Here is a 12,554-nt window from a genome sequence, read left to right as displayed (position 1 = left end):
AATAAATATTTGAAGAGATAAAAATGTTCACAGAATATATAAAGAACTCCTATATTGCAACAATAGCAATAAAACTCAAACAACCTAATTAGAATGGGCAAAGGTCTCAAATAGATATTTCTCCAAAGAAGATATACAATGACCAATAATTACATGAAAAGATGTTCAATGTCATTAATCATCAGGAAAATATAAATGGAAACAATGAGATACAGCTTCCCACCCAACCAATGGTAATTATTAAAAGAATAGAAAATAATAAATGTTAGCACAGATATTGAGAAATTGGAACCTTCGTACACTGTTGGTAGGAATGTACACTGTAACCACTATGGAAAACAATATGGTGGCACTTCAAAAAATAAAAATTGAATGATCTAGAAATTCCACTTCTGGGAGTATACACAAAAAAATTGAAAACAGGGACTCAAATAGATATTTGTTCATTTGTGATTGTAACAGCATTATTCACAATAGCCAAAAGTTGGACACATCTCAAGTGTTCATTGATAGATAAGTAGATAAACAAATGTGGCATATACACAATGAAATATTATTCAGCCTTAAAAAGGGAAATTCTGACATGTGCTGCAACTTGGATAAACCTTGAAAATATTATGCTAAATAAATAAACCAGTCATCACAAGTCAAATACAGTATAGTTTTACTCATATGAGGTACCTAGAGTAGTCAGATTCAGAAAAACAGAAAGTATAAGAGCAGTTGCCACGGTTTCAGGGTAGAGAGTATGAGAAGTAGTTGTTTAATGAGTATAGAATTTCGGTTATTTAAGAGGAAAAGAGTGCTGGAGATTGAGTGCACAACAATGTGATGGTATTTAACACTACTGACCTGTACACATAAAAAATGGTTGAGTTGATAAGTTTGATGTTATGTATATTTTACCACAATTGAAAAATATATATGATTGTAAAAATCCCTGATCATTTAAGAACAGATTTTATATACTTTTATACTATTATTTAAGGAAATATATATACACATACACACATGCAATGTATGAAGTGTAAAAATGGGGTAAATCAAAGAGAAATCTATATTTGGTTTATAAGAGGATCTGGGAAACTATGAGGGAAAGTCAAAGTTGAATTGATTCAATATTGCTTTGATATAGCTCTTTATTGGTTAATACACTATTTGTCCATCATGCAAATGTTTACTCACATGGTACCAAACACCTGAATTTTTATAAACATGATACAGACTTTTTTCTCACTCTCTTTAGATTGATAGGTAGACAGAAACACATTTCAAATTTCTCTGCAAGGTTTTGCCAGACTATACTAGAAGACCATACTAAGAGTATTTCTATTATACTTAAATTCTGTGATCATGTTTCTTTAAATAAAAAATTGTTGATCCTTGAGTATATACAATTCTGAACCAAACTAATCTTCATTCACTGACAGAATGCACGTGTATATAAATTTTAGAGTCATTAAAATATTTGAGAAGATACCATAATTTGTAATTATGTAAAACTGATTATTTCAAGAGAATTAAATTGGAAATGTTGTTTTGGGATAAAGAAGACATGTATTATTCATGCTTTCATTACCTTCATCACTGTACCAATGAGTATTAACCTTTTAAAAAATCCATCATAATCAAGGAAAAAATTTTTTTCAAGATATCTTTTCATCAACAATATATTTATTTTTTAGAATGCCTATATTCTCTGGAAGAAAATTTTGTCTTTAATGCTGATATAATAATCCCTCAACAAGATCTGTATAAGTGGAAGCTTTACACAATTTTTATATTTTGGGTTATTTCCCTGCAAATGTACTGAATCTGATTCTATTGCGATGACCTCTAATAATGTATTAAATTTAAAACTCAAGTAAGCTCAAGTGTTTAAGTAATGCAGATGTTCCAAAAGTAATAACAGTTGTTCTGGCCTTAATTCTAGCAGATTTAAAGACACTGGTTATCTCCTCACTAATAATGATGACAATATTTTATATTTCTGTAACACTTCAAACTTTTCCGAGTCAGTCATTTATTTTCATTGTATGTTTATAATAATCCATGAGGTTTTCATCACCATTCACATCACTGTGATGAAAAATTTGGTAAGATGTCGAGTAACTTGCTAAAAGTCAAAACTAGTGTATGACAGAGTTGAGAAAAAGCTCGGAGATAATTGAGACTAATTCTAGTTTTTTTCTTGTTTCTGTCATATTTCAAAATTGTGTAGATGACCATTTCTAACTTGCCAGTCTTTACTTGATATTCTCTCTGTTCCAGAAAAGGAAAGTTGCCCTTTCTTCTGACATAGTGGCATGCTACCGTTACAACATCCTTTAATAAATAAACACATCTATTCAATGTCAAACAAATTAGAAAATACCTATTACTGTTCAGTGAGCCAGATGAAATCAATAATCACTGGAGAGTTGCCACTATAATTCATTAGAGCTGTTCACTGGGCTTCAGTAATCAGCTCAGAGATTAGAGCTGAAGTTTGAGTTTGCTAGGGAGAGAAATTTAGGATCAAACATCTCAGCTCAAGTAAAAATAGTTATCTAAAAATCATTCATTACATCCTTTTACACTCCAAAAGACTGAATTTCCTTCTCAGTAATAGAAGAAATAGTTTCAGAATCACCCATAATTTTGAGACTGCAATTCAGCATTTAAAAAGAAAAAATTCTTTAATGATATAAGCTGAAATAATGGCAATGATTTTTTGAAAAGTATTATTATATTCTGGTCTTTTTGCTCCCCTAAATCCACCTCATTGCTCACAACTCAGCATCTCTTCACTGATCTATTTCACAACTTGTTCGTTTCAGTTTCCTGTTTCAAAATCTCCTTTTCTCCTCTATCTCAATTTTGGAGGCTCCAGGACTCATTTCTTGGTTATTTTGTCTTCTCTATATCTAAATTCATTTCTCTAGTGATATTATTCAGTTTCACAGTTTTAAATAACATTCAAATGACCATGAATCTTGAAATTATGTCTATCCTAGATTGTTTGCTAAACTGACTTGTACCAATTTGACAGGACAAATTGTCAACTCTGTTTTGATGTCTAAGAAATATATTTTATTTTATTTTATTTATTTTATTATTTTATTTTTATTTTTTTAGATGAGGCAACCTTTGGCTGACTTCATAGATTGCAAGGACCTTGTCAGCTTACAATCCCTTACCTTTTATTTTTTACGCCTATAGCACCCGTTCTTCCTAAGCAGTCTCCCATCCAAGTACTAACCAGGCCCAACCCTGCTTAGCTTCTGAGATCATTTGGGATGGGGCTTGTTCAGGGTGGCATGGCCGTAGACTAAGAAACATTTTTAAACTCGACATGTCCAGAACTGAATCCCTCATTTCCCTCCTCAAATCATTCTACTCAAGCCATCTCTGTTGATAGCAAAGCCATCCGTCAGTTGCTCGGTCTCTGAATCTTGACATCATACTTCCTTTTCCCTTTTCTCCCACACCCGGCCTCTGTCCCAGGAAACTATGAACTTTATCTTCCAATGTATCCACCATCTACCCCCTTCTAACTACCTTCACAACTACTTCCACAGTCAAAATCCATATTATTTTACCCGAATTAATGAAAGAGCCACCTAAAAATTCTCCCTGCTTAAAGCTCCCCTCTCAGACTGTTCTAAAGACAGCAGAAAGTATAATCCTTTGAAGTATAAATCAGATATTAAGAATACTATGCAGTGGTTTGCACAAAATAAAAACCAAATGGCCTTCAAAGGCCTGCAGAATTTGGCCCACGTTTATCTTCTTATTCACTTCAGTGCACATACTGGCCTCCTGCAGCTCCATGAACACACCATGCCTGCTACAGTTTTAGAGCATATGCACTGACTGCTCCCTCTGCTGGCAGTGTTCTTTCTCCTAACATCTAGATGGCGATCTACTTAAAAACCTTCAAGCCTTTGTTTAATTTCTACTTACTCAGTGACCCTTTTTAAAATCCCACCTCAGGTAACTCTCCTTTTCTATGTCCATGTTTCCCTATAGCTTATAACATCTTCTAATTTATTACAAAATTTACTTGATTACTCTGATTATTATTTACTATTTTTCTGTTAGAATGTAAGTTTCATGAGAGATTGAATCATTGCTTTGTTCACTGTTGTATATGAACCACCTAAAATGTCAGACATATAATAAACACTTATCAATGTATTAAATATTTTTTCTAAAGAAATTTCTCTCTTTAGGCTGACACAGTAATTGTTTCTTTATGTTCTATAAAATATGTCATTAGGTCTACAGAATTTCCATTTGTTCTACTATCATTAATAAATGCTTACAGTCTTAAATTCAGGATATCCAGTACCTACTCTCCCTGGGCTGGGGCATAACGAAAAAGATATTTCTTGTCCTGAACGCACTGGGCTACATACTCAGTGGAACAATATGGGAAGAAGTTTGAAGGAGCCTCTAGAGTCCAAGTCAAGGAATTAAAACACTGGGTAGTTTCAGCATGATCCAGGCCATATATGAGGCAGGAAATAAAATTATAAATTGTAAATTTGAGACATAGGTAAACCCAGGTCCCAAACCTTTGACAATGTAAGGATAAAGCAGAAAGAGGAGAGTTAATTCAGGAAGTTATTTCTTCATTGATAGAATTGAAAATGTTATCCGGTTATTCCCCATATTCTAACACTCTCAATCATTTATTAACAGAAATCAACAAATCTTTATTAAAATGTAACCCATATTAAATGTTAATCGAAGTGATGTATTTATATGTTCTATGTGTGAGAAAATTTTGAGAAGTATTATTTAGGCTACAATTATGTGTAATCCAAAAGTCTTTCATAATGCTATCCATTTTTTTTAGTATAGAAATTTAGTAATTGTCTTTTAAAAAATAGTATTTCTAAAGATATATTTTGCTTTTTCCCAAATTAAAAGATATGATATGTAAGAACTCTAACTTCATTTTTTTAAGAATTAATTAATATGCATTAATTAGCATATATGGTCCTGCATTGCCACACATTTTCTTTATATACATTTCGATAAGACTGATTTGAAATGTCATGATAATAAAATTTAAATTATGTATTTAAAATATAATTATTTAAAATGTTACGTGAAAGTATTTTATGACTTTTTTATAATTGAATAGAGGGACTATTAAAGTTTTTCTTTTTATAATAAAGTTTTTATTATATTTGAAAATGAAAAATAAGCTCATAGTAACAGTATAGCAAACCAGCAAATAATGAAATTTGTTGAAATAAAACAATTCTATATTAAAAAGCTTTAGATTAGTTCACTTTCTCACTTAAGTAAATTCCTTAAAATAATACTCATATAAAACAATGAGTTTTATACTCATTGTCAATACGTTAATAGAAATTTAGTGCCACAGATAATAAAAAGTTCAACTTCAGCGTTCCTTTTCTTAAATTCTCACATTCAGTTTTTCAGAATGTTCTGAATTAATCAGTCATTTTTATGATAAAACCCAGAGAAACATTAAAATGATGAATGTATTGCAAAGTTGGGAGAGAGCTGATGTCATAAAAAGAACTTAATACTTCTAATAATAAATATTTTTCTCAACAGCTGAATTTTCAGTTCAATATCCTCTCAGGAAGGTGTCAGAATGAAGCATTAAAGGTTGCTGGACTCCATCAGAACGGGAATAGAGTGGCAGTCTTGAGGAGAAAGAAACTAGAGGAATCAATATAGCTCCACAGGATGACTCCAGAGAGCAGAATGGAACAAGTAGTGTGAGCACCTATGACAGAATACACATTTTTAACATATTTTTTCATTTAGTTCTCACGAGAAAACTAGATATGATTTTCATGAATGTAAAAGTGAGGAGAAGGGGCTTTAAAAGCTTAAGTGCCTTAAAAAATTAGGCAATTATAATTTGTTAAGCCAAAGCCTATTGGAACCAGCTGCTCAAAGTGTGGCCCATGAAGCAGCAAAGTTAGTATCACACGAGAGCTTATTGGAAATGTCCACCTTGGCCCAAATCACTGTCTAGAGAGGTAGCGCTCAGGAACTGTTTTAACAAGCTTTCTAGGTGATTCTTACGTATACTACAGTTTTAGAAAGCATTGTGCTTGCTATATCACATAAGTGACTTGGAGTCGGGCTACGTTTATCATATTTATGACTACATGTCCTTGCACAAATCACTGAATTCTCTATATACCACTTCATTATCCATTAAAAAGGCGGAAAAAAATCCTTTAAGAGAACACTGAATTCTGCAAAGCATTATAAAATATAAATATTAAAATGTATTATTACCAATTCTAAGTATAATTATTTTTATATCATTGTGTATAAAATATTTGTAAGTTAAAACTCTTTAAAGAAAGAATTTAAATACACTGCACCGTCTTCTTATCTCCTTTGTCAAGAGTTCTTAGCAGTTGCCCTAGACCACAATGGCAATTGAAGGTCTCATAAACATGATTGTGTCATTTGAAGGTCTGCTTTTTCACCTTTGGAAACAGAAACAATTAACTTTCTTAGGTCATTAAAAATCAAAACTGGATCTGAATTGTTCTTTTTTTAGGACAAAAGATTTTTAGATCTTAACAAAGCCAGTTTCTAAATAAAGGGCAGTTCTGAGTTAAAATTGGAATTCATCATTCATATCTTAATTTAACAACAGGTTTCAGCCAGTTTTAGAGACTAAAATCAAGCATTCAGAAGCATGATCTGTCAGAAGTGAAATAACCTTGTATTAATAAGAGTTTGTGCTTTGTTTCACAAGGTGAAGTCCCTCCCCACTTCTCTTTCAGTATAAAGTGAGTTTAGTAGGTGTATATGTGTGCATACAAGTGCATGAATAATGCAGAAACAGATTAGAATATTAGAAACATCCAAATGAAGATAATTCTGAAATAGACAATTATTATTAAATAGACAATCCGAAGATTGTGTATATCTACTTTTTGCTTTTCTCAAATCCAGAATTATGTATTAATCCCATCTCCATTGTAACATTTCTTAAATTAGTAAATGTAATTCTTTCATCTCTTATTTTTAAAAATAGAGACAAATCACAAAGGTGCAGGCACACACAATACATGCCTACCCTAAAATAATCTAGAATCAAAATTTTAAACTTTGGGAGTATTATATTGATTGTAAATTGCTCAAAACTAGGATTTCGATATGCGTGTGCATGTGTGCATGCATCCCCCCTCCCCCCACAAACAAAGATTCTGAGGATTTACCTACATACATCATAAGAGCCATTTGTGAACCAATTATTGAAAGTCCAGTCATATGTTTGGATTTAAAAGGACTCCATTATTACCTAGAGGGAGCATTTGCAGTTGTTAAAGAAAGACTCTGGAACTAATTACTTTCTTTTGTAACCCTGTTCCATTATTTAAAAACTATGTTAATTTGAGCACCTTACTTAACTTCTCTGTAACTAGGTTTTATGATATAAAATGGGGTTACCAACAGTACTCATCTCCAAGAGTAAGAATTAAATGAATCAATATATCTGAATCTCTTAGAAGAGTTACAAGCACATAGCATGAAATAAATGTGTTTTTCACTTAAATGAATATAATTGTTATAAGAAAATATAGAAATGTCATGTCTATCCTTAGGTTTATATCAATATATTGTATATGGTAAAGATACCAGTTAAATTAAAATAACGTTTATTCCCAATCGGGGTCCCATCTTTTTCAGGTTCATCATATCAATTTTTGAAACAATTCTCACCTAGCAACTTTGCAGCTAAATATTTCTGGAGGATGTGCTTTACAAATGTGCGAAGAAACTGAATCAAATAGTGTCAACTTCAGTTTCCATCCCCTCTAAGAGCAAGTGTACATTGTATTATATTAAGAAGACTTGCATGAGATAATGCCAAAGTTAGTTTTTGTGATGTGGTGTATTCATAAAAGGAGACACAAATGAGATAAAACTGATGCAGGACAGGTTAAATTTCCCCAAGTGACGGGGAGACCAAGCCCTGTACTGAGGAAGAAGCCAGTCCTTAGGCAGAGAGTGAAGAAAGAATTCAATACACGCCAAAGTTAGAGTCAAAAGGAGAATTTATTAGAAAAAGGGATAACTATGCTGTAATAAACCTTGCTCTTTCCTGCTTGCTGTTCTTGCCCTTGAATTTTTTCTTGTGGAATCAGATAAAAACCTGGTCATTGGACCCCTGATTCCACAAGAAAGAAGATTTATTAAGAGGAGAAATATGCACATCAGAACCTTAACCAATTTATCCAACCACAAAGTTCACCATCATTATTTAAACTATAATTCGTCTAACCACGAAGTTCACCATCATTATTTAAACCTTAATTTGAATAAAATTTAAACCTGTTCAAATAAATTTAGTTTAGGAAATATTTGAAAGTTTTTACTTATATCAAAAATATATATTTAATTTGCTTTTAAAATATGACCAATAATATGAAGCTTTTCTTTGTTTCTGTTAAGATGTCATGTTAGTTATATAATAATAAAATTTTGCTTTATAACAAGAAAAATATTTTCTCAAAATAATCAATTTGGAACAATTCTATTTCTCTTTTGTGCATGTGTATGCACACTTTCTTGTTCTTTTTCTTTTCTTTATCCACTCAATGTTTAAATTCTAGATTTAGTTAAAAATAGTTAATATAGTATTTTCCAAAAATTGAATAACTATTCTTAGAAAATTTGGGTCCTTAGTGATTTCTATGTATGTTTTGTAGTGTACAGTATTTAGGCTCATGTTTCTGAAATTTTAATTGAGTTGGTCTTCCGTATTCAGCAACATGACTGGATAAGTAGGTTGCTTGTGAATATATTTAAAAGGAAAAAGTAGCAGGATTCTGTATTTGAATAGGACTCACAGACATCAGTGGAAAGAGAGCAGAGAGTACTGTGTCAATTACTTGCAAGATTCAGTATCACTGCTAAGTTTCTACACACCGTGGGCAATCTCTTTAGATCAGAGAAGGGATATATTTACTGAATTTTCAAAACATTTTCCTGGAAGGCCTAGTTACTGTCTAGGAACAAAGACAGAACAGACTGTGCTTTTAGACTTCCTCCTTAGGATAGGACTTTCAAATCAGAGGCACTTCCTCTGTTAAGGGTAAAGTTTTTCATGCAGAAGGAAGGGATGGCCCTATCTTTGATTAAGATGCTTTCAATTTTACTACTACCTTTTAATTTTACAAGGTGGAAACAAGTGAAGTATAATGTTTTTACTGAGGAACTTACCTTGAAATCCTTAAAATAAGATGAACTGTCATGAAAGTAAGGATGAAAACACATTTAGGATACATAGACAAAATTCTGGAGATGCACTAAAAATGTATGATCTGGCTGGCAGAGCAGATATATGAGATAAAGAGATTAAAAATTGCTCAGGAGATAAGTTGGGGTCTTGAGCTTTAAAAACCGAATGTGATAAAGTTGGTGGAATATTGCATTTAGGTTGCTTCTCCTTCTCCCCGTCTCTATTGAAGGAGAGATTAATCCCTCAAAAAGAACATTGCTAACACTTCAAAAATCCAATTTTTGAACAATGTTCAAGTGTCTAGGAATACACATTTATAATCTTAACAACCTAGTCACTCTAAACTTGGAGCAATCTGTCATTAATTTTCAAATATCAGAGGATGTCATACCCTGAGAAAATTAATATCAGAATGTTAAAAAAATTTTTTGAAAAATTGAAAAAAGAACAGTAAAAGATATAGGTACTTCTGTTCCCCAGATACTAATGTTTAGCTCACAGGTACTACGGCAAAATATTTGGGGTTTAATACTTTGATTGGAAGATATAATAATGACTTTTTCATGCTTTTTATTAAATACTTAAGGATATGGAAATAAAGTCCTGCTTCAAGGAAGATGAAAGCAGCAGGAGAGAAAGTATCAAAAGAAAAATTATAATGAGTTATGTTTCATATTTAAAGTATGGGTCTCACATATAAAAATCCATCTTCTCAAAATACCAAATTAAAATACTTAATTAAATCTCACAGACCTTTAAAAATTATTATTAGTGACACTTTTTCATTTTCTCATCTGTAAAATGATAATAACAGTTATTATAGTTGCTATGAAGATAAATGAGAAAATCATAAAAGTTGTAGCTGAGTTCCTGGCACAAAATAGTTGCTTATTAAATGTCAGCTGTAATGCTAGTAGTACTTCAAACCACCTCACTATAACCACTAGTGCAGTAGTAACATGAATAATAAAATTTTTTATTTTTATATATTGATACTGTTTTTATATATTCTGTTAACAAAACCTTCTGTTTGTTTACTTGTCCATAAGAACCTAAATATAACACAGATGTCTCAAAACAATTTCTTGTTTTTCTTTAAATTTTCTATATCTGCATTTCAAAATTTGACAAGAAATGCTACCAAATAGCTAAAGGTTAAAGAAATGTGTTAATCATTTTCTTAGATTTAAAAAATAATAATAATAAACCTCCTAACAAACAAAAGCCTAAGATACATGGCTTCACTGGTGAATTCTACCAAACATTCAAAGAATTAATATTAATTCTTCTCAGATTCTTCCAAAAAATAGAAGAGGGAACTCTTCTACACTCATTTTGTAAGGACAGCATTACCCTGATACCAAAACCAGAAAAAGACATTATATTTTTTTTATATGTCCATGCTCACATTTTTCACTTTATCAAACAGCTTATGTTTGCTTATTTTCTATATTTGTACCTGGGAATGAAATATTTCTCTCCAAGACCAACACTGAGATAAGCTGTTGAAACTGTATTTCTGGTGAGACCTATTCTGTGTATAGAAAGGCTAAGAGTGACCCAGGTTGGACCTAAGCTTGTACAGAAGAAGGCTTTCCTCAAAAAATACACCTCAGGTGGAAAGCAAACCTGGCCTCAGGATAGCCACTCTCAGGAAAAGTATGATACAGAGTAGGTTTGTAGTCTCTTGATGAGGCTCTAGTTTTTACTCATGAACATTATTTATCCACGTTGATAAAATCCAAGTCTCTGAGGCTCCCCAAATCTTTGGGATTTGAACATATATCAGGAATGGGGAAGAAGGCAGGATGATAGAGTTGGGGCCCTGGGTGAGGGAAAGGGCAGACTTTAATTAAAGTAATATAATAATAACAACCAGAAATAATTTGGCAAAATATTTTTTTGAAGCTTCTATATATAGAAACAATAAGCATTAAAGAAAAAAGGTTTACCTGTGTTATGGCTTATTTGAGAAAAAAATTAAAAGCTTGGACACAATGTCTATTATTAACATTTTCACATAAACCACATAGCGTTATAAGTTATTAATTTCATTGACTTTCTTGTATGGTTTAATTTGAACACTTATTCTATAAAAGGTACTCTATACATGTGCTAGACACATTCTGGTGGTCTGATGAAAGGAATTATGGCACACATTTAAAGAATAAAACTGATTTTTTTAATGTCTTCAAATTAATAACTAGAGCTAGTTTAAGCAAAAAATGGAGTAATTAGTGAGAGGATTAGTGAGAGGGAAAAAAAAAAAGCAATTGCTACTTACAAGGGATTGGACCAGGAACTAGAAAATGAAAACAAATTTCCTCTCTTCTAGTCTGCTCTGTTTTTCTCTAATATCTGCCTCAGTTTTCAATGCTAAAAACCACATTCGTTTCCCAATCTCATAGTTGAGGATGGGCACCCCACGGTTTCTGAGTTTACAGTTTGTAATTCCAGCTCATACAGAGAAATTCTACAGTGTCTATAAACTCCAAACCAGAATATGATTGGCCCAGCATGAAACAGCAGTTTATCTCTTGTCGGATTCATTGTGACAAAGATGACAGTGTGGGATAGTACAACATTAACACTTATTCCTGGGGTTATGAGGGGGCAATTCTCAGGAATAAGAGGTCATTGAGAAACAGAAAAATATCCTAAAACGCATCTATATCATCTCGTAATGTTCTTGAGGCTGACTACCCACTGCGATGGCTTGTACTACTTTCCAGAAACTCATGTGTATGCCAAATAATTTTCCATGTAAGATTCTCTTCAAATTGTGCCCTTGACCATACTGCACACAGTGATTGCACTTTTCTCCACAGTTCAATAACTGTTGGAAATCTTTGGCTATTTTTCATGACTTATATTGAGTAAAGGCAAATTAGAAAATGAAACTGGATTTTCTTCTTGGTAGTTCTACATTGCCATTGGTTAAGCATGGTTCATAGATGCTAATTAACAATGCTGTTTATCTTTCATAGACAGGATCCTAGTAATACACGAAGCATCACAAAAGACCCAATGACTTGGTTAGCCTAGAAAGTCAGCTCAGTGAGAAATATAAAAGAAGTCAGGTCAGTTGCATACTGTTATGTGCGGAGACCAATACATGCAACAACAGCCAGAAAAATTATCTGATTGGTTGGCTGAATTTTATTATACAATAAATTAGAGTGATATAAAGAATAATGTAGAGTTAGAATTAGAACATGTCCTAATTAAAATAATTTGCAGCGTTGTTTCAATAGTAGTAAACAGTACTAAAAATTGCCACCTGAGAAAAAAACTTCTATCACTCATTAACTGA

The 12,554-nt window shown here is 32.1% G+C and overlaps 1 pseudogene; it reads right to left on the bottom strand.

The window, feature by feature from the left end:
• Positions 1–3,192: 3,192 nt before the first annotated feature.
• On the bottom strand, positions 3,193–3,311 carry LOC112471557 (annotated as a pseudogene).
• Between the last annotated feature and the right edge of the window lie 9,243 nt (positions 3,312–12,554).

Source organism: Pteropus alecto, unplaced genomic scaffold (genome assembly GCF_000325575.1).
Source record: "Pteropus alecto unplaced genomic scaffold, ASM32557v1 scaffold57, whole genome shotgun sequence".
NCBI lineage: Eukaryota > Metazoa > Chordata > Mammalia > Chiroptera > Pteropodidae > Pteropus > Pteropus alecto.
The sequence above is the reverse complement of the archived record's forward strand: the minus strand, read 5'-3'. Positions and strand labels throughout refer to the sequence as shown.